This window comes from Chiloscyllium plagiosum, unplaced genomic scaffold, assembly GCF_037043375.1.
Source record: "Chiloscyllium plagiosum isolate Xiang-an unplaced genomic scaffold, Cpla_swu_hap1 HiC_scaffold_31, whole genome shotgun sequence".
Lineage (NCBI taxonomy): Eukaryota > Metazoa > Chordata > Chondrichthyes > Orectolobiformes > Hemiscylliidae > Chiloscyllium > Chiloscyllium plagiosum.
In genome coordinates this window covers 86,542,300-86,559,971 of record NW_028270169.1, presented here as the reverse complement: position 1 = coordinate 86,559,971, position 17,672 = coordinate 86,542,300, and positions in this window count along the sequence as shown.

Below are 17,672 nucleotides of genomic sequence, written 5' to 3'. Positions count from 1 at the left end.
GGAGAACTTGTACAGTGTATCATTAAATGGATGAGAGAATTTGAGGAGCGCACCCCTAAGTGGGATAATGGGGCTAGGGCACTCTCTCACTTCTCAGATAATCCCATAGCACTGACCTTGTGACAACCCGCTGGCTCAGGAGTGAATCTCAGACAGTAAGACACTTCCTCACTTCTGACCCTGCAAAATGGAAGCACTCTTCCGTACCAACCCTCCGAAATTTTCTGAATACCTTAGTACTGCTCCCCGTGAGTACATTCCAAATACCCACTGGCTGAATATTCATCCTTTGTTCTAATGCATTCCCCGAGTGCCTCATGACAATGAGGCCAGAACCGAGGGCTGCCACACGACTGGAGGTTGAGGACAGAGGTAGTACAGAAGCTCTCTCCGAAGACCAGAACCGACTGACTAACACCCTCCTAGCAGATGGCCAGAACCGAGGAAGTGCCCCATGTCTGGAGATCTTTTCTGGCATTACGTAATTAAAGTAGGCCCTCACGATGAGAGGATCAGCACTGTGCGTATTGCAGCTCGATTATTAGCGCACTCCTGACCGAGCACTGCAATTTTAGTCCTGAAGCAATGACCCACTGTCAGATGGTCAGCCTGAGGTTGTGTCTCACCGTAAAGGGTCAGCCTGAGGCAGTGACTTACCATCAGAGGGGAAGCCAGAGGTAGTGCCTCACCGTCAGAGGTTCAGCCTGAGGCAGTACTGCACCATTAAATGAGGTATGTCAATGTCAAATGGGCAGTGGTTCATCAAACGCGAATATTGGGCCATGCAGAACTAAATGGGATAAATTGGGCAGTAGAGTTCGAAAGGGCGGAATTGGACAGTGTTTCACAAATTGGGAGATTTGGCGCAGTGCAGCATTAAACGGGAGACTGAGGGCAGAGTAGAACTAAATGGAACAATCGGGGCAGTGTAGCAATAATTGGGATATTTGAGGCAGTGTGGCACTAAATGGGAGTTTTGGTGCAGAGTAGCAGTAAACGGGAGATTTGTGGCGGTGTACATCTTAAAGGGAGATTTGGAGATGCGTCACACTAAATTGGAGATACGGGATAGTGTTGCACTAAATGCGAGATTTGGGGGAGTATAGATCTGAAAGGGAGAGCTGGGACGGTGAAGCTCTAAATGGGAGAAATGGGACAGTGCAGTACTAATCGGGGAACTGTAGCAGTGTAGAACAATGGTAGAATTGGGGCAGTGCAGTGCTAAATGGGGGAGATGGAGGCGTGTAGTACTAAGTGGGAGAATTGGTGCAATGTAGTACAAAGAAATCTTCGTACAAGTGCAGATTCATAGCACATTAGAAATGGAGTTGCAGGTACCTAGGACAGTGAGAAGGTGATCATTATGCTTGCCTGCATTGTTCAGTCCATTGTGCTTCGAAGTTCGGTGGTCATTGCGGCTGTACAATACATTGATGCGGCCAGTTTTCGAATACTGCGTGCATTTCTGTTGACCCTGCAACCTATCGGATGTTGTGAGTATTGAAATTTCTCATGTAATCTTTACAAGGCTGGCGCACCGACTGGAGGATGTGAGCTAGAGGAAGGGGCTGAATGATTCAGGCAATTTCCCCGAAAAATGTGATGCTGAGAGGTGACCTTGTGGAAGTTTTTGAATTCATGTGGGATGGGTAGGATAAATAGAGAAGGTCTTTTCTCGGACTTGGGGGAGTCCAACACTTCATGGCATATGTGTACGTTGATATGGGAAAGATTTAAAAAGGTCATAAGGAACGTTTTCACACAGATGGAGATGCGTGCATGGAATAAGCTGTCAGAAAAGTGTTCACGAGAGCTGGATGTACCTAGCTTGCCTATTGCCCCTCCCCCGTTTATATTTTACAGCTCCTCTGTGATAGAAAGGAATGATGATGGATGCAATGTCATTCGGCAGCCTGTCTGTCATTTCCTCAGTTTCATTTCCAACCTGGCTGTGATTTCAGAGCACACATTAGTATCAGTGAGGCCACGACTCCAGAGGTTCATCTGAGTGTACAAATCCATTCATTCAGGTTGTTGACTGAATGAGACGGACACACTCACAATGCTTAGACACTTGAATATGTGAACTGCTCCAAAACATGTTTGAGGATTTTTGATTCTTATTCCGGTAGAGAAACGACATACAGCATCCCAATGAGGCCTGTCAGAGGCTACTTTGCGATATATTTAGCAGAGAGCGTAGAGAAGCAATTCGATGTTCACCGTGAGACCAGTAAATGAGGGATCTCCTCGACACTGAATAGGTCCGCCTTCACACAGAATGCAAATGCGGTACTACTTTTACAGAAAGGATAGGTGCACGGTCACTGCACTCTCAAACAGGATGGTCATCAGTGCTGTACACATTGGCGGATGTTGAGGACCAGGGAGGAGAGAAACTTCGAGCACTTAATCGAAATTCTATTCCTTTCACCACTACAGCAGATACGGGCGAGCAAGTTCAAAGTAGATCATGTTGTCCAGGGTTATTGACATAAATGAAAAACAAAGGAAATCAATTGAAATTGCTGAGGAAATATTTACAAGGATGTTGATATGTTTGCAGGAGTTGGACTGTATGTTGAGGCTGAATACGCTGCAACAAGTTTCCCTGGACATTCGGGGCAGAGGAAAGTTCGTAACTACACTCTGGAATAGGATGGCCATCGGTGCGGCAGACATCAGCACGTATATATATACACATATATATATTTTTTTTTCACAGAGCAATTAATTGGAACTGTATTCCGTTTCAGCACGACAGCAGTTTCGAAGGGCAAAATTCAAATAAAACGTTTGCTGATGGGAACTACAAGAAAGCCCCAGGCACGACAGACCTTAAATCTGTCGCAAGTAACAAGGGGACACCAATGTTTCTGCCGGAATCTGACACGGGCCGCTTTTGCATAGAAGGCAAACTGATAAATCTCCTCTGCAGAAAAAAAGCGCCATTGCCGACATCACTCTTAAAAATAATGAATGCAGGTTTTGGAAACATGCTTGCATATGCAGGATGAAGAAAATGGGAAATCTGACAAAATCGTTCAAAGCAATTTATTGAATTTGCACTCCCTCTCGCGCCAACACGACATGTTTGGGAACATCGTGAGCAAGGTTTGCTGACAAGAACTGAAAGCAATAAGCTCAGCCACGTTAACACTCGTTTTGTCTCAACGGCTATTTGAAGCAGCAATCCATTCCGTGAGAGCTGAACGTGATAATCACGACTCCATACAAACACAGTGCGGCCACAGCCTCCTTCGAGTTGCCTCCCAGCAGGGATGGCTTTGCTAAGGAGGGATCGGAATGTCAATGCGGGACTGAAATGGAGCTCGGTCAAACACAGAAATGGTGTAACAGTTGTACGTATTGTGGATGGAGCCGGATTCAGATCGTCGCTGTGAAAGAGATGGATCACGTGTTACAGTGAGAATACTGGAGAATGGGTTTGAGAACCACATGGTCCATTGACAGAGCAAGGTACAGGGGCTGAACGACCTAACCATCTTACTGTCTGTGGCCTCTGCTATTTCGAGAGATAGAAACAGAGTTAATTGTTTGACTCAATGACCTCCAGTCAGAACTTGGCAGTTTGACAGATGGCACAAGTCTGAAACAAATCTAGACACTGGGATAGTGGCAAGAGAGGAAATAATAAAAGAGAAGCTGAGGATGAAGGTGGAGGAGAGGACAGATTCAAATAAAAGAGTGGGGTTCACAAAGGCAGGTGGAGATGGACCTGGTAAAACAATAGCGTCACTGTCACTGCAAAATTAACTCTGCTTTCATTCCCAGATGCTGCAGACATTCTCAAAGTTTCCAGGAATTTGTCTTTACGCTACAGAAGCAGAACATGTGATCCTGGATCAGTCTCGCCTCTGGAAATGTTTGCCTTCCCGTTAGCCCAGATCACTTCTGTCCAGAACTGAAACCACACAATTATGTCGAACCCCCAACCCCACCACCGATTTCAAACTGTTCGTTGTGTAAACACACATCGGCACACAAGAAAATAATTTTCCGAGTGAATTGGGAAACGTTCAGGCAGAATTCCCTTCGATTTCCATCAGAACCTTCTGAATCATTTAGTTCTTGTTCAAATTCATTTGACATGGATCCTTAGCTGACCCTAGAAAAATGTAATTTTCATTTCGTTCCTCTGAGCAGTTTGATTGTTGCATGGTTGGATTTTGACCTTACGCGTTGAAAGGGACCTCATTCATGTATATTTGGCTGCAGCGACAACCTTGTGTCTGGCACTCCCAGTAAAGTGGAGACATTTTTCGCTAAGAAATGGACGTGTGTACAAATTCAGTATGGAAGAAAAAGGTTGTGGTAGCAATGGGATTCAAACCCACAAAACCTGGATAAAGACTGAAACTTAATTCCAGTTCAAAGTTTGGGAGAAGATTTGTAGCTCGGGTGGACTGTACAAAGCACGACATAGGACAAACAGGAAAACAGCTAACGTTCCACATCCATGAACACCAACTAGCCACGAAACGACATGACCAGCTATCCTTAGTAACCACACACTCAGATGACAAGCAACACGAGTTCGACTGGGACAACACTACTATTATAGGACATGCCAAACAGAGAACAGCCAGGTTATTCCTAGAGGCATGGCACTCATCCACAGATTCAATCAATAAGCACCTTGACCTTGACCCAATATACCGGCCACTGCAGCGGACAGCTGGAACTGACAACCGGACGCGGCAGGTACAAATCACGAAAGATGCCGGAGGAAACATCACAGCAGCGCTTCACAGGAGGCTCCCAAGCACAGAGGATGTCAGCGAGACAGGGGACGAACCGTCTGCAACACAAATTCCCAGCTCGGCGAACAGAACCACAACAACTTGTGGGCGGCACGGTGGCACAGTGGTTAGCACTGCTGCCTCACAGTGCCTGAGACCCTGGTTCAATTCCCGCCTCAGGCGACTGACTGTGTGGAGTTTGCACGTTCTCCCCGTGACTGTGTGGAGTTTGCACGTTCTCCCCGTGTCTGCGTGGGTTTCCTCCGGGTGCTCCGGTTTCCTCCCACAGTACAAAGATGTGCAGGTCAGGTGAATTGGCCATACTAAATTGCCCGCAGTGTTAGGTAAGGGGTAAATGTAGGGGTATGGATGGGTTACGCTTCGGCGGGTCGGTGTGGACTTGTTGGGCCGAAGGGCCTGTTTCCACACTGTAAAGTAATCTAAAAACTTAATTCTAGTGCGTTAGTCCACTTGGCCACGCTGCTAAACAAATCTAGTGCTCTACATTTTCCATGACTATTTAAGAGGGTGCAGAAAGGTATGTTGGTTTTGGACTGTAGCATGAAACTGAACAAGCTGGGAGAATTTCACTGGTGCTTCAGGGCTGAAGAATGCCAAGGTGTATATTTTTTCACAAGGCAGACGAATTCAAAACGAGAGAGGGAAGGATTAAACTGAGCGTGGTAAGATTTAAGTGGGATCTGAGGTACAATGTATTCACACAGCCGGTTTTGCGTGTGTGGAATGAATTGCCTGATGTAATGGCGGAATCTGACCCTTTCACAACATTTCAAATGCATCTGGAACGGTATATAAGAGACAAATGTTGGCAAATCCGGCTAGATTAAAATCGGATATCAGTTCAGCAGGCAGGCATTGGATCAGAGGTCTGTTTCAGTGCTCGGCCTCTCTGAGATGCTCCAGTGATTCACACCCGTGTAATAGACCATTTCCAAAGATCATGGCGCTAATTGCTTGGTCAGCGCGTTTGGCTAGTTTTCTGAAAATACATGTTTCGAAATCACCCACGAATGAAGTCTGACCCAACTTTCTATGCAACTGACATTTCTCCTTGATCCATTCCCTAGTTCTCCGTGAAAGAATTTGGCTGCAGAACAATGCCTCCCAAATGGTGTTAGCACCTCAATTCGGCAGCAAAACCAAAAACGGACAGCTTTTAACATGGTGCAGAAGCAAATCTTAAAAGGAGAACCAATTTTCAGGCACACTGAAGCATGAAGGCTGTTTGTGTGGTACTGCCAATTGTCTGGGTTACGAACTGCTTCCACAAAAGGCACCGAGGCAATTCCAAATGGTGCTTCCAAATATAGTGGAACCTTAGTGCATCTCCACTTCCTGAAAAGTGCTCAAGTGACTTAAAATAGAATCGGACAACAATGGAACAGAAGAAAGTGAAGATTATCAATGAGAGTCTCCATTAGATTCAGTCAACAATGTTCTCGATCTTCCACCGGATCGTGTGGGCGAATGGCCAGCCTCCTTCAACAAATAGCGGAAATGTGAAAAAATGTGATTGAGGATTTCTGGTTTTGGTTCACAGAGGTTAGGAAACGGCAGGAAGCGTCCAAATGAGTCATTTCAGACCCTACTTTGGGAAACATTTGACAGAGACCGTGCATCAGAACCCAGTGTTCGTTGTGACACCAGCAAATGAGAGCTCTTCTTGACACTGAACCAGGCCGCCTTCAAGTTGTAAGCAATTATGGTATGACTGTTGCAGAGATGATCAGTAATGGCGTCCTTACACAGCACAGCCACCGAAGGTGTACAATTCGATGCATAAACCGGAACTAGGAGGAGAGAACTTTAGTTGAGAATGCGCTGCTGGAAAAGCACAGCAGTTCGAGCAGCATCTGAGCGGCAGGAGAATCATTGATTCTGGCATAAACCCTCCATCATCTCCCATCCTCAATTTCTCCGTGGAGAATGAATAACAACAAACTTGCACACAGCAAATAATCTGAATTGTGCTCCTTTTCACCACAGCAACAGATATGGTGGAAGAAAATCAGTTCCAGATTTGATGATGAGAACGACAAGCACGAATGAGGTCGCGTGGACTGAGTTTAGAAACAGGAGAGGAGAGATCACACTGCTTGGATTTTCTATATGCCTCCACAGTGTTCCGGAGAGGTGGAAGAAAGGATTGGCAAAATAATTCTGGGTAGGACTCAAAGGAAAAAGGTGGTCATTATGGGGGATTTTAACTTCCCCAAAATTGACTGGAAATGTTGTAGCTTTAGTACGTCGGACGGAACAGTTTGTATTCAATGTATACAGGTGGTATTCCTGACACAGTATGTCGAAATTCCGACAAGTAGCGAGGCCACACTGGATCTGGTGCTTGGAAATGAACCAGGCCAGGCGTTTGATTTAGTTGCTGGTGAGCACTTTGGAGAGAGTGACCATAATGCAGTAAGGTTTAGATGAGCGATGGAAAGGGATAGGTGCATGCCAGAGGTCAAGATTAATCGACGAGGTAAGGGCAATGAAAATGTGATAAATCAAGAATTATGATGCATAGAACAGGGTAGCAAACTTCTGGGGATGCAGACAATGGAAATGCGGAGATGGTTTAAGGAACAGATATTGCGTGTCCTTGACAAGAATGTCCCTGTCAGGCAGAAAGGAAGTGATAATATAAGGGAACTATGGTTTACTAGAGAAATTGCATCTGTTGGAAAACAGAAGAAAGAGGCTTATGTGTTGTTAAGGCAACATGGTTCAGATGAGGCGATGACGAGTTACAGATCAGCGAGGAAGGATTTAAATATATAGTTAAGTAGAGTAAAGAGAGGACACGAGCATTCTTTAGCAAATAGAATAAAGGAGAACCCTAAAGCTTTCTATAGATATGAGAGTGATAATACGATGACGAGGTTAGTAAAGACAAAAGTGGCAAATTGTATGTGGACACTATGGAGTTTGGAGATGTGCTGAACAAACAGCTCTCATCGGTTTTCACTCAAGAAAAAGAGACTATTGTAGAGGAGAAGAATGAGGTTTGAGATATTAGCCTAGAAGGGATATAGGTCAGTTATGAACTGGTGTTGTCAGACTTGAAGGTGTGAAAGTACACAAGTCCCCTGGCCCGGATACGATTTTTTCGAGGATTCTCTGTGAAGGTCGGGCAGAGATAGCAGAGCCTTCTGCATTGATATTTGAGTCGTCATTGTCTACAGGTTTAGTACCAGAGGACTGGAGGATTGCAAATGCTGTGCCATTATTCAGGAAAGGCAGTAGGGATGATCCAGGTAATTATAGACCACTTAACCCTACATATATTCAAGGAAAGGTTTTGGAAATGATTATAAGACATAAGATTTATACTCATCTGGCACGCAACAATTTAATTTTGATAGTAAGCATGGTTTCGTCGATGGTAGGCCATGTCTCACAAACCTCATTGAGTTTTTTGAGAAGGTAAGCAAGCATGTAGATGATGGTAGGGCTGTTGATGTAGTATACATGGACTTCTGTAAAGCCTTTAGTAAGATTCCACATGGTAGGATGTTGGCTAAAATGCAGAGGCATGGAATTGAGGGCGAAATAGCAGTTTTGATTAGAAACTGGCTTTCTGAAAGAAGGCAGCGAGTGGTGGTTGATGGAGTTCAATGCAGCTAAATGTGTGATGATGCGCTTTGGGAAGAATAACAGCAAAGCAGATACTGCGTAAATAGAAAGATTCTTGGTAGTGTGGATGTACAGAAGGATCTTGGAGTTCATGTACATAGATCCATGAAAATTTCCACTCAGTTTGATAGTGCTGGTAATAAGGCATATGCTGTGTTAGGTATCATTCGTAGACGGATTGAGTTCTGGAGCCGTAATATCATGTTTCAACTATACAAAACGCTCGTGCGGCCACAATTGGAATATTGTGTACAGTTCGGGTCGCCATATTTTGGCAAGAATGTGGACGCATGAGAAAAAGTGTAGACAAGATTTACCAGGATGTTGCCCGGTCTGGATGGAAGGTCTTATGAGGAAGGTTGAGAAATTAGCGTCTGTTCTCATTGGAAAGAAGAAGGCTAATGGAGGATTTGATAGAGACGTTCAAGATGATCAGAGGATTATATAGGGTAGACAGTGAAAGATTTTTTTCCCTGGGTAGATGACGTCATGTTATACAAAGGGGCATAACTACAAATTGATGGGGGATAGATTTAAGACATATATCAGAAGCAGGTTATTAACGCAGAGACTCATAATGGCGTGGAATGCCCTACCTGCTAATGTAGTCAACTCAGCCAAATGAGGGAAATTGAAACCATCCTTGGTTAAGCACATGGATGACGATGGGATATTGTAGGGGAACGATCTGAGACTAGGTTACTGGTCGGTGCAACATGTAGGGCCAAGGGCCTGTTCTGCACTGTCTTGTTCTATGTTCTATGTTCTATGACTGCTCCGTTCATATCAATCCAGAAGGCTTATCGCCTATAAAAATAGAACACGGTTGTTTCTGCCAGGTTTTGAAGCAGGGATGTTTTGTGTGATGTGAACGTCGGCTGGGACAATTTTCTCTGGGTACCGGGACTCAGTGAAATTCGTAACTTTAGTCTTAAACAGGATGGCCTCAGTATGGCAGACTTCGGCATATATTCAGGACCAATACGGCCGAGAAATTTGAAAAGAATATCACGCAGCAGTTATTTGGAAATGTACTCTTTTTCACCACTAGAGTAGTGATTGGCGAGTAATTTCAAAACGAGGTTTGCTGAAGACACTGCAATAAAGCCCCATCCACCACATTTCATAAACATTGTTGCCCGTAAAGAGGTAGTAACAATGTTTCTGCTCAGCTCTGAAGCGGGCCACTTTTGCACGAACTGATACTTCTTCTCAACAGAAAGTATCAGGGTCGGCTGACTGTACTCTTAAAACTCGTTAACATCTGTGATGGAAACATCCACGCCTATTCAGAACAACGAAGAAAACATCAAAATAAATCGTACACAGAAATTAATTAGACTTATGTTCACTTTCAGCACAACAGCAGGAATAGACATAAGGTTTACTGGCAAGATCAGTTAGCAATAAGGTAAATTTGTATACCGCAAAGGCTCACAAGATCATTTTCTGTGTGAACTGGGAACCGGTCACGGAGTTTTCTCCAACCTTTCCATCAAAACCTTTCGCTTCAGTTAATTTTGGTTCAGCACCATTTGACATTCAGCCGTCACGGACTGCCTCCCTAGCAACTGGTCATTTTTGTGAGACGTCTCTGAACATTTTGATTGGTGCAGAACGCACATCTTTGAAAGTGACATTACGTATTGCATATTCGCCCACACTGATAAACATGTCTCTACCACTTCCAGTGAAATGAAGACAAATTACCCTCAGAAGTTGACATGTGAACGAAAGCAAGATGCAAGAATAACTTTGAAATGGAGTTCGGTGATATAGTTAGGAAGGGAAAGCGATCAGTGTGGGGACCGAACCCCTGACTCTGATGATAAGAATCTCACGCTCTACCGACTGAGCTAGCTGGTTGGCCAACTAGCTGCTTGCTTCATACTGAGAATGATTCACCTGCAGCGTCATTTTGCAAGGAGACAGTTCATTTCTCCCGATCACAAATAACATCATTAAAACCTTCCAATTCACAGCTGTTATTCCTTCAGGACATTGCAATCTAATTTCGCGCATTTTCCAGGATTTCAAATTCTATATCACTATTTTAATATTTTACCTTATCTATTACGCGGCCGATGTGAATCGCAGTCACTCTGACAGACAGTGAATAAATTGGGTAATAACTTCACTTAACCCAGTCTTTTCTGTTACAGACTATAGGGAATCCCATCTGTCTGACGAGATACAACCTACACCATCAACATTTTGTTTGTTCTGCCTGCTCACATTTTAACAGCCCTCTTTTTAGAGACAGGAGTTCCGTTTAAAAAACGCTCCAAGAACAGGATTAAACCTCCGCAGCCGTTACCAAATTAAACAGAAATATTTTGAGCCTTTCGCACCGTCAGAGCCGCTCCTGAGCAGGCGTTTCTGTAACTTGTGCCACAAGGCTGGGCTGGAAGCCACTGTTTGAAGCTGCAATTGATGTATTCTACAGGTATTGTAGAGTGGGACTGCATCCTGCTGCGTGTCCCTATCTCCCTGTGTGCAGATTCTGGGTGAAACATGGATAGATCCTCGTGGGTGGAGTGTCGTTACATGGTCGGTCTCATTGCATGATCTGAAATATTACAGGCTGTGTCTGGGCTAGGACTACCAATATTTCAGACAAACGCGCTGACCAACTGAGACAAAAAAGCGAGAACCAGCATTGAACATGTAAATAGATTTAAAGCAGGTTTGGTTGATGAGGTGCTGGAATATCTCTTCTGGATGAGAAGTGTGTGCACTTCAACGCGAGGAGCATCCGAAATAACGTGGGTGAACTGGCAGCGTGGGTTGGTAATTGGGACTTCGATGTTGTGGCCATTACGGAGACATGGATAGAGCAGGGACAGGAATGGCTGCTGCAGGTTCCGGAATTCAGCTGTTTCATTAAGAACAGAGAAGATGGTCAAAGAGGGGGAGCTGTGGCATTGTTGATCAGGGACAATATTACAGTTGTAGAAAGGATGCTTGGAGACTCCATACTGAGGTAGTATGGGCTGAGGTTAGAAACAGGAAAGGAGAAGTCACCATGCTGGGAATTTTCTTTTGGTCTCCGAATAATCCCAGAGGAAAGGATAGCAAACATGACTCTCGATAGGAGTGAGACAGGCAGGGTAGTTGTCATGGGGGACCTCACCTATCCAAATATTGACTTGGATCATTACAGTACGAGTAATATAGATGGGTCAGTTTTTGCCCAGTGCGTGCAGGAGGGATTCCTGACACAGTCTGTCGACAGGCCTACAAGGGGCGAAGGCACTTTAGATATAGTACTGGGCAACGAGCCTGGCCAGGTGTTAGATTTGGAAGTAGGTGAGCACTTTGGAGACAGCGATCACAATTCTGTCAGGGTTATTTTTTGATGGAAAGGGGAAGGTGTACTCCACCGAGCAAGAGGTCCAGCTGGGGGAAGGGAAATTACGATGCAATTAGGAAAGATATAGGAAGCGTAGAATGGTGAAGGAAACTGCAGGGGATGCGCACGTTAAAAATGTGTTCCTTATTCAAGAAAAAGCTCCTTTGTGTCCGAGATAAGTATGCACCTTTCAGGCAGGGAAGAAGATTTAGAACGGTGAGCAGCGGTTTACTAAGGAAGTGGAATCCCTGGTCAAGAAGAAGAAGAAGGCTTGTATTAGGACAAAAGTGAAGACTCAGTTAGGGCGCTTGAGGGTTACAAGGAAGTCAGGAAAGACCGAAAGAGAGAGCCAGAAGAGCCAGGAGGAGACATGAGAAGTTGTGGGCGGATAGGATCAGGGTTAACCCTAACGCTTTCCATAGGTATGTCAGGAATAAAAGAATGATGAGAGCTAAATTAGGGCAAATCAAGGATAATAGTGGGAAGTTGTGTGCGGAATCAGAGGAGATAGCGGAATCAGTAAGGAAATATTTTTCGACAGTGTTCACGATAGAAAATGAAAATGTTGGCGAGGAAGATACAGAGATACTTGCATCTAGACGAGAAGACATTGAGGTTCACTTGGAAGAGGTATTAGAAATACTGCAGAGTGTGAAAATAGACAAGTCCCCTTGGCCGAATGGATTCTGTCCTAGGATCCTCTGGGAAGCAAGGAAAGAGATCTTCAAATCATCATTGTCGACAGGAATCGTGCCTGAGAACTGGAAGATAGCAAATGTGGCTCCCTTGTTCAAAAAAGCTAGTAGAGACAACCCTTGTCATTACAGACCAGTGACCAATCTGATAGATGAGAGTAAACCGGTTGATGTGTTGTATATGGATTTCAGCAAGGCGTTCGATAAGGTTCCCCACAGTCGGCTATTATACAAAATGCGGAGGAATTGGATTGTGGATCAGTAATTGCCTTGCTGAAAGAAAACAGAGGGTTGTAGTTGTTGGGACATGTTCACCTTGGTGTCCAGTTATTAGTGGCGTTCCGCAAGGATCGATGCTGTTTGTCATTTTTATAAATGACCTGGATGAGGGCTTAGAAGGGTGTGTTAGTAAATTTGCGGACAACACTAAGGTCGGTGGAGTTCTGGATAGTGACGAAGGATGTAGTCGGTAGCAGAGACATCGATAGGATGAGACAGAGCTGAGCTGAGTTGTGGCAAATGAAGTTTAATGTGGACAAGTGTGAAGTGATACACTTTGGCCGGAGTAATCGGAATGCAATGTTCTGGGCGCATGCTAAGATTCTTGGGAGTGCAGATCAACAGAGAGAGCTCAGTGTTCATGTACACAGATCCCTGAAAGTTGCCACCAGATTGACAGGGTTGTTCAGAAGGCAGACAGTGTTTTGACCTTTATAAATAGAGTGAGTGAGTTCCAGAACCAGGAGGCTATGTTGCAGCTGTACAAAGCTCTGGTATGGCCACACTTGGGGCATTGTGTACATTTCTGGTCACCGCATTATAAGAAAGATTTGGAAGCTTTAGAAAGGGTGCAGAGAAGACTTACCTGGATGTTGCCTGGGATGGAAGGAATGTCCTATGAGGAAAGGCTGAGGGTCTTGAGGCTGTTCTCGCTCGAGAGAAGAAGTTTGAGAGGTGACTGAATAGAGACATACAAGATAATCAGAGGGTTAGATCGGATGGATAGGGAGAGCCTTTTTCCAAGTATGGGAACGGCCAACACGAGGGGACAAAACATTAAAGTGAGGGGAGGTAGGTATAAGACAGATATCACAGATAGTTTCTTCAGTTAGCGAGTAGTAAGGGCAAGGAATGCTTTGCCTGCAACGGTAATAGATACGCCAATTTTAATTGCATTTAAGTCGTCATTGGACAGGCATAGTGTAGGTAGGGTTGGTTTCAGATTAGTATGGCAGGGCGGCGCAACTTCGAGGGCCGAAGGACCTGTACTGCGCTGTAATGTTCTATAATCCTTTGGGACAGTAGAGAGAGGTCAGGCGGTTGTTGTTACGGTGAAGGATTTTCGCCTCTTGCGCTGGCAAGGGAAGACCAGCTTTCTCCAAGGAGAACTGCCCCAACTTTCCAATCTACCTGCACAGCTGACAGTGTACATACTCTGCTCCATTTACATTACCCTGTTCAACGCTGTCTAAAATCACTTATCGTCCCCACTTCCTGAAGTTTCACAAGCAGAATTAAGCAATAATGCCGCTGGTGGTTTCATTCAGAGTCGGATTGACGAAGTGATCCGGCCGAAATACGCTTTCACTTTTAAAACGTGCTTTGCTTTGTCGTGTTTGCTGCAACATTAGTTCTTCCCATCCCGACGTCAGACCATCCAACATAATTTACAGGAACTAGTTTTTGAGAAAATCCATTGATCATTTTTGCGTAAGTGGAGAAAGGACATATGGATCCGTCCTGAGTTTGAACCACATATCTAAATCACTGAAAGCCCAAAAGGACAACAAAATGATATTCAAGGAGCAGTGCGATACAGACTGTGCCAGCGGCTGACTACGTCCCTGGTTGAAATTCATTCCTCATCGCTCCTGAAATTTAGAGCAGCAAAGTGTTTCCATAGTATTTGCTTCCCATTCTGTCTAACTGCTCACTGACGTTGCTCTTTGTCCCGCATTAAGGAACCAGACTGTCTCCACTGGCGGACAATGAAACCATTTTGTTTCCACATGCAAGCTGTGCTGGGACAGGGCACAGCCCGTTCGCTTTTCTGCCCAGTCTCAATCACGGTGGGTGGAATCAGTTACACGGTAGTAAATGAGCAACTTTGATTGTGGATTTTTCCGAATCTCTTTTTATCCGAGAAACAGAAAGGTATAGAACTTTCGGGAAAGGAAAAAAATTGGACACTGCAGGTTCTTCCTCCAGTTTAATGAATATGAGTGATCTTGCTTCCAGCTTGTTTGGTGTTCAGAGTTCGGCTTTATATATAAATCCTGCAGAAAGTCTCATGCAACACGGGCGTCTGTTTCTTTCCTGCGATCGGATAAGCAGTTAACATCTGAGCCCAAATTTTCCCAAATGTAGCGAACTGAAGAGAAACGCTCCCTGAGTGACAGTGATCTGCAGAGTCCAACTCTGCAGTGAGTGTTAAAAATGAGCTATTGTTTCTCCCTCTGCCCCGAGACAGGGAGAGGGATGGCATAATCACGTGGTGTCATTCCCACGCAGACTGAAGACATAAGGCCATCCAGTCCACGACGACTCTCTATCACTTGTACCTCTCTGAGTTGTTTCCCAAACGGTGATACATGTCCAAACACTGAGAAAATGTATCTGCGTGGTAATGCTGTCTTCCGACTGCTGATGATCATGCCATTCATGTCGGAGCCAGTCATGAATAACGCTCCTGATTACGCGTCGCGATAGTGAAGCTTCGACTCCTAACTGGCTCGAAAACAATGTCGGCTTTTTTGCACTTACAAACCAACCGTCCTATTTCTTCTGAAGTCGAACTGACGTTGAATTTCCTGACCTGCAGAAACCTTCAAACAATGTCAACGATAACATCAGAAATAATGTCCTGACATGATCACAGGAGGGGATCTCAAATTGTCCCAAACGAGCTTCATGGGCACCTTTCCATCTCCATTACTCACTCACCCAATCACTGCGATTCGTGGGAATGCAAGGAAACAACATGAACAGACAAGTCGCAGCTTCGAGAATCTTTCAAAAATCTTTCTGAAGTGGAATCAAAGAAGAAGGAAGGTTGGACTATTCGACTGAGCAGGGATGGTCGAGGCACCATCCGCTTCTTTAACAGGGTAGAACATTGTCTCTTTTTTTTTCTTCTTGGGCAGAAATCGATTCGATGCATTGAAAGTACTCCCGTCACAAATGCTCTATTTTCAACCGTGGGTTACTGCTGTTTAAGAAAAAAACAACACCTTCTATTCCTTGACGGGGCATTGAACCCAGGCCACAGCAGTGAAAAAAGCTGCATCTTAAGCGCTCGACACCAGAGAAGCCGACAGCAAGCTTTTGTGCAGGTTGCCTGATAGCCCTTAAAACACCTTCTAAGAGCTCTTGTCAGAAACAATGGCTTGATTTTCCTCATACCATTTTTCATTCTTTGGCCTTGTAATCACAAAATCACTCCTGAATACCTCTGAAGGTTATGTGGGCTTCTGCTACTTCGACTCTGACAGACAGTGGGTTCCAGCTTCAAACACCTGCTGGCTGATTAGGTTTTATTGCGTAAATCTTCAACTCTATCTGCCTTTAAACTTAATCTGTGCTCCGTGGTGATCGATCAAGATCTTTTAGTCGACCCGATCCATATCCTTCAATATTTTGTATTTCAATCACGTCCTTTCAAAATCTCCTCTACTGTAAGAAACATAAAACCAGTCTGTCCAATATTTCTCCACAAATGAAACTCTTCCACAAGCCAATATCCTGTTAAATCTCTTCGGCACCGTTTCCAGTGCTATGATATCACTGCTGTAATTTGTTTTGCAGAACTGCACATAATACTCTGGCTCGACCAGAATGAACAAATGAAATAAATGACGCAGAAAGCCGCACAAACTGTCCTTTTCCAATAAATTCCCATTTACTAAATACTGCGCTCTGTCCTTTTCCTGAGCATGATACTCGAATAATGTCTGGTCTATGTCAGTAAAACCTGCTGTATGAGGATTAATCTCACAGGCAAGCATCTTAATCGATGGACTGTTTGGAAGTTCCCGACGGTGGGATTTGGGCGCATTCACCCAGCAACAGTGAACGCAACTGCGCAGACTGAATGCTGTTAATGTGGGTTTTAGATTGTACAATGTCTTAGTGAAATTGGAGGAGTGATGCAAAGGTTGTTTACTGATCGTGGAAGGGAGAGAAATCTCCGATAAAGGTTTAGTTTGAATCCTATTGCATGAAACGCTGTGATGTGTGAAAACGGGTACTAAAAGGCAAAAAATCATCACCTCAAAGAGTATTTTCATGTAAAATATGACTGATTCATAACCGCGTTTGCTACGCACATATTGCTTGGCATAAAATGGAAAGATGCCCATCGCTATGACTCAGATTGGAACAGAATGTGCGACAGCCACAACAGAAAGGAAGACGCGAAAAGCAATGACGGTCGTATTGGAGAATGTTTCGGGTACATCCCCACGCGCACAACACAGTTGCCAAACAGTTACTGAGATGTGGTTGCTCAGAGAGGGCTGAATCTTTAAATTAGAGTTTGCTGAAGGCTGATATCGATCGATTTCAACAAAACATAAAAAGGGTTAGGGGTATTGCAGGGTATTGTTGAAACGTATTCCCAATAACAATGTAGCTTCACATTGGTTATTTCACCAATTTTCTCACAAAAGAAACGAACCACTGCTGCTATATATCATATAATTCCAGTTCACAAGCCCAGAATCAGAGAAGCTGGGTAGTTCAACCCGGAAGACTCAATTGGAAATGAGGTTGGGGAAGTGCAGGGCATGTGGCTCAGTGATACAATAGATGTGCGCAAAATCCATCCAAGACGGTACAGATGGGCGCAAAATGTCACGGCTGGCTCTAACCTCACCTGGAGTAGCTTCTGTTGACATGAAGAAAGGGGAGTATTGGATATTAGGTTGGAACCTCCAAACTCAACTGTACCAGTTACATTGACATGGAGAAGGGTGTATTGGACATCAGGCTGGGAGCCTCAACCTCACCCAAAGCAGCTCGCATTGATACGGAGAAGGGTGCACTTGGACATCAGGCTGAGGGAAAGATTTTAATGTGAGGTAAAATAATTTCCGACAGGACACATTTTTGTGGATTGAGGGAATATCTGCCTGAGGGGAATGTCTCGGTTGTAAAGAATAATCCTGCAATGGTTCAAATGTTCCAGGAGCTCAGTGGTTCTCACTGCAG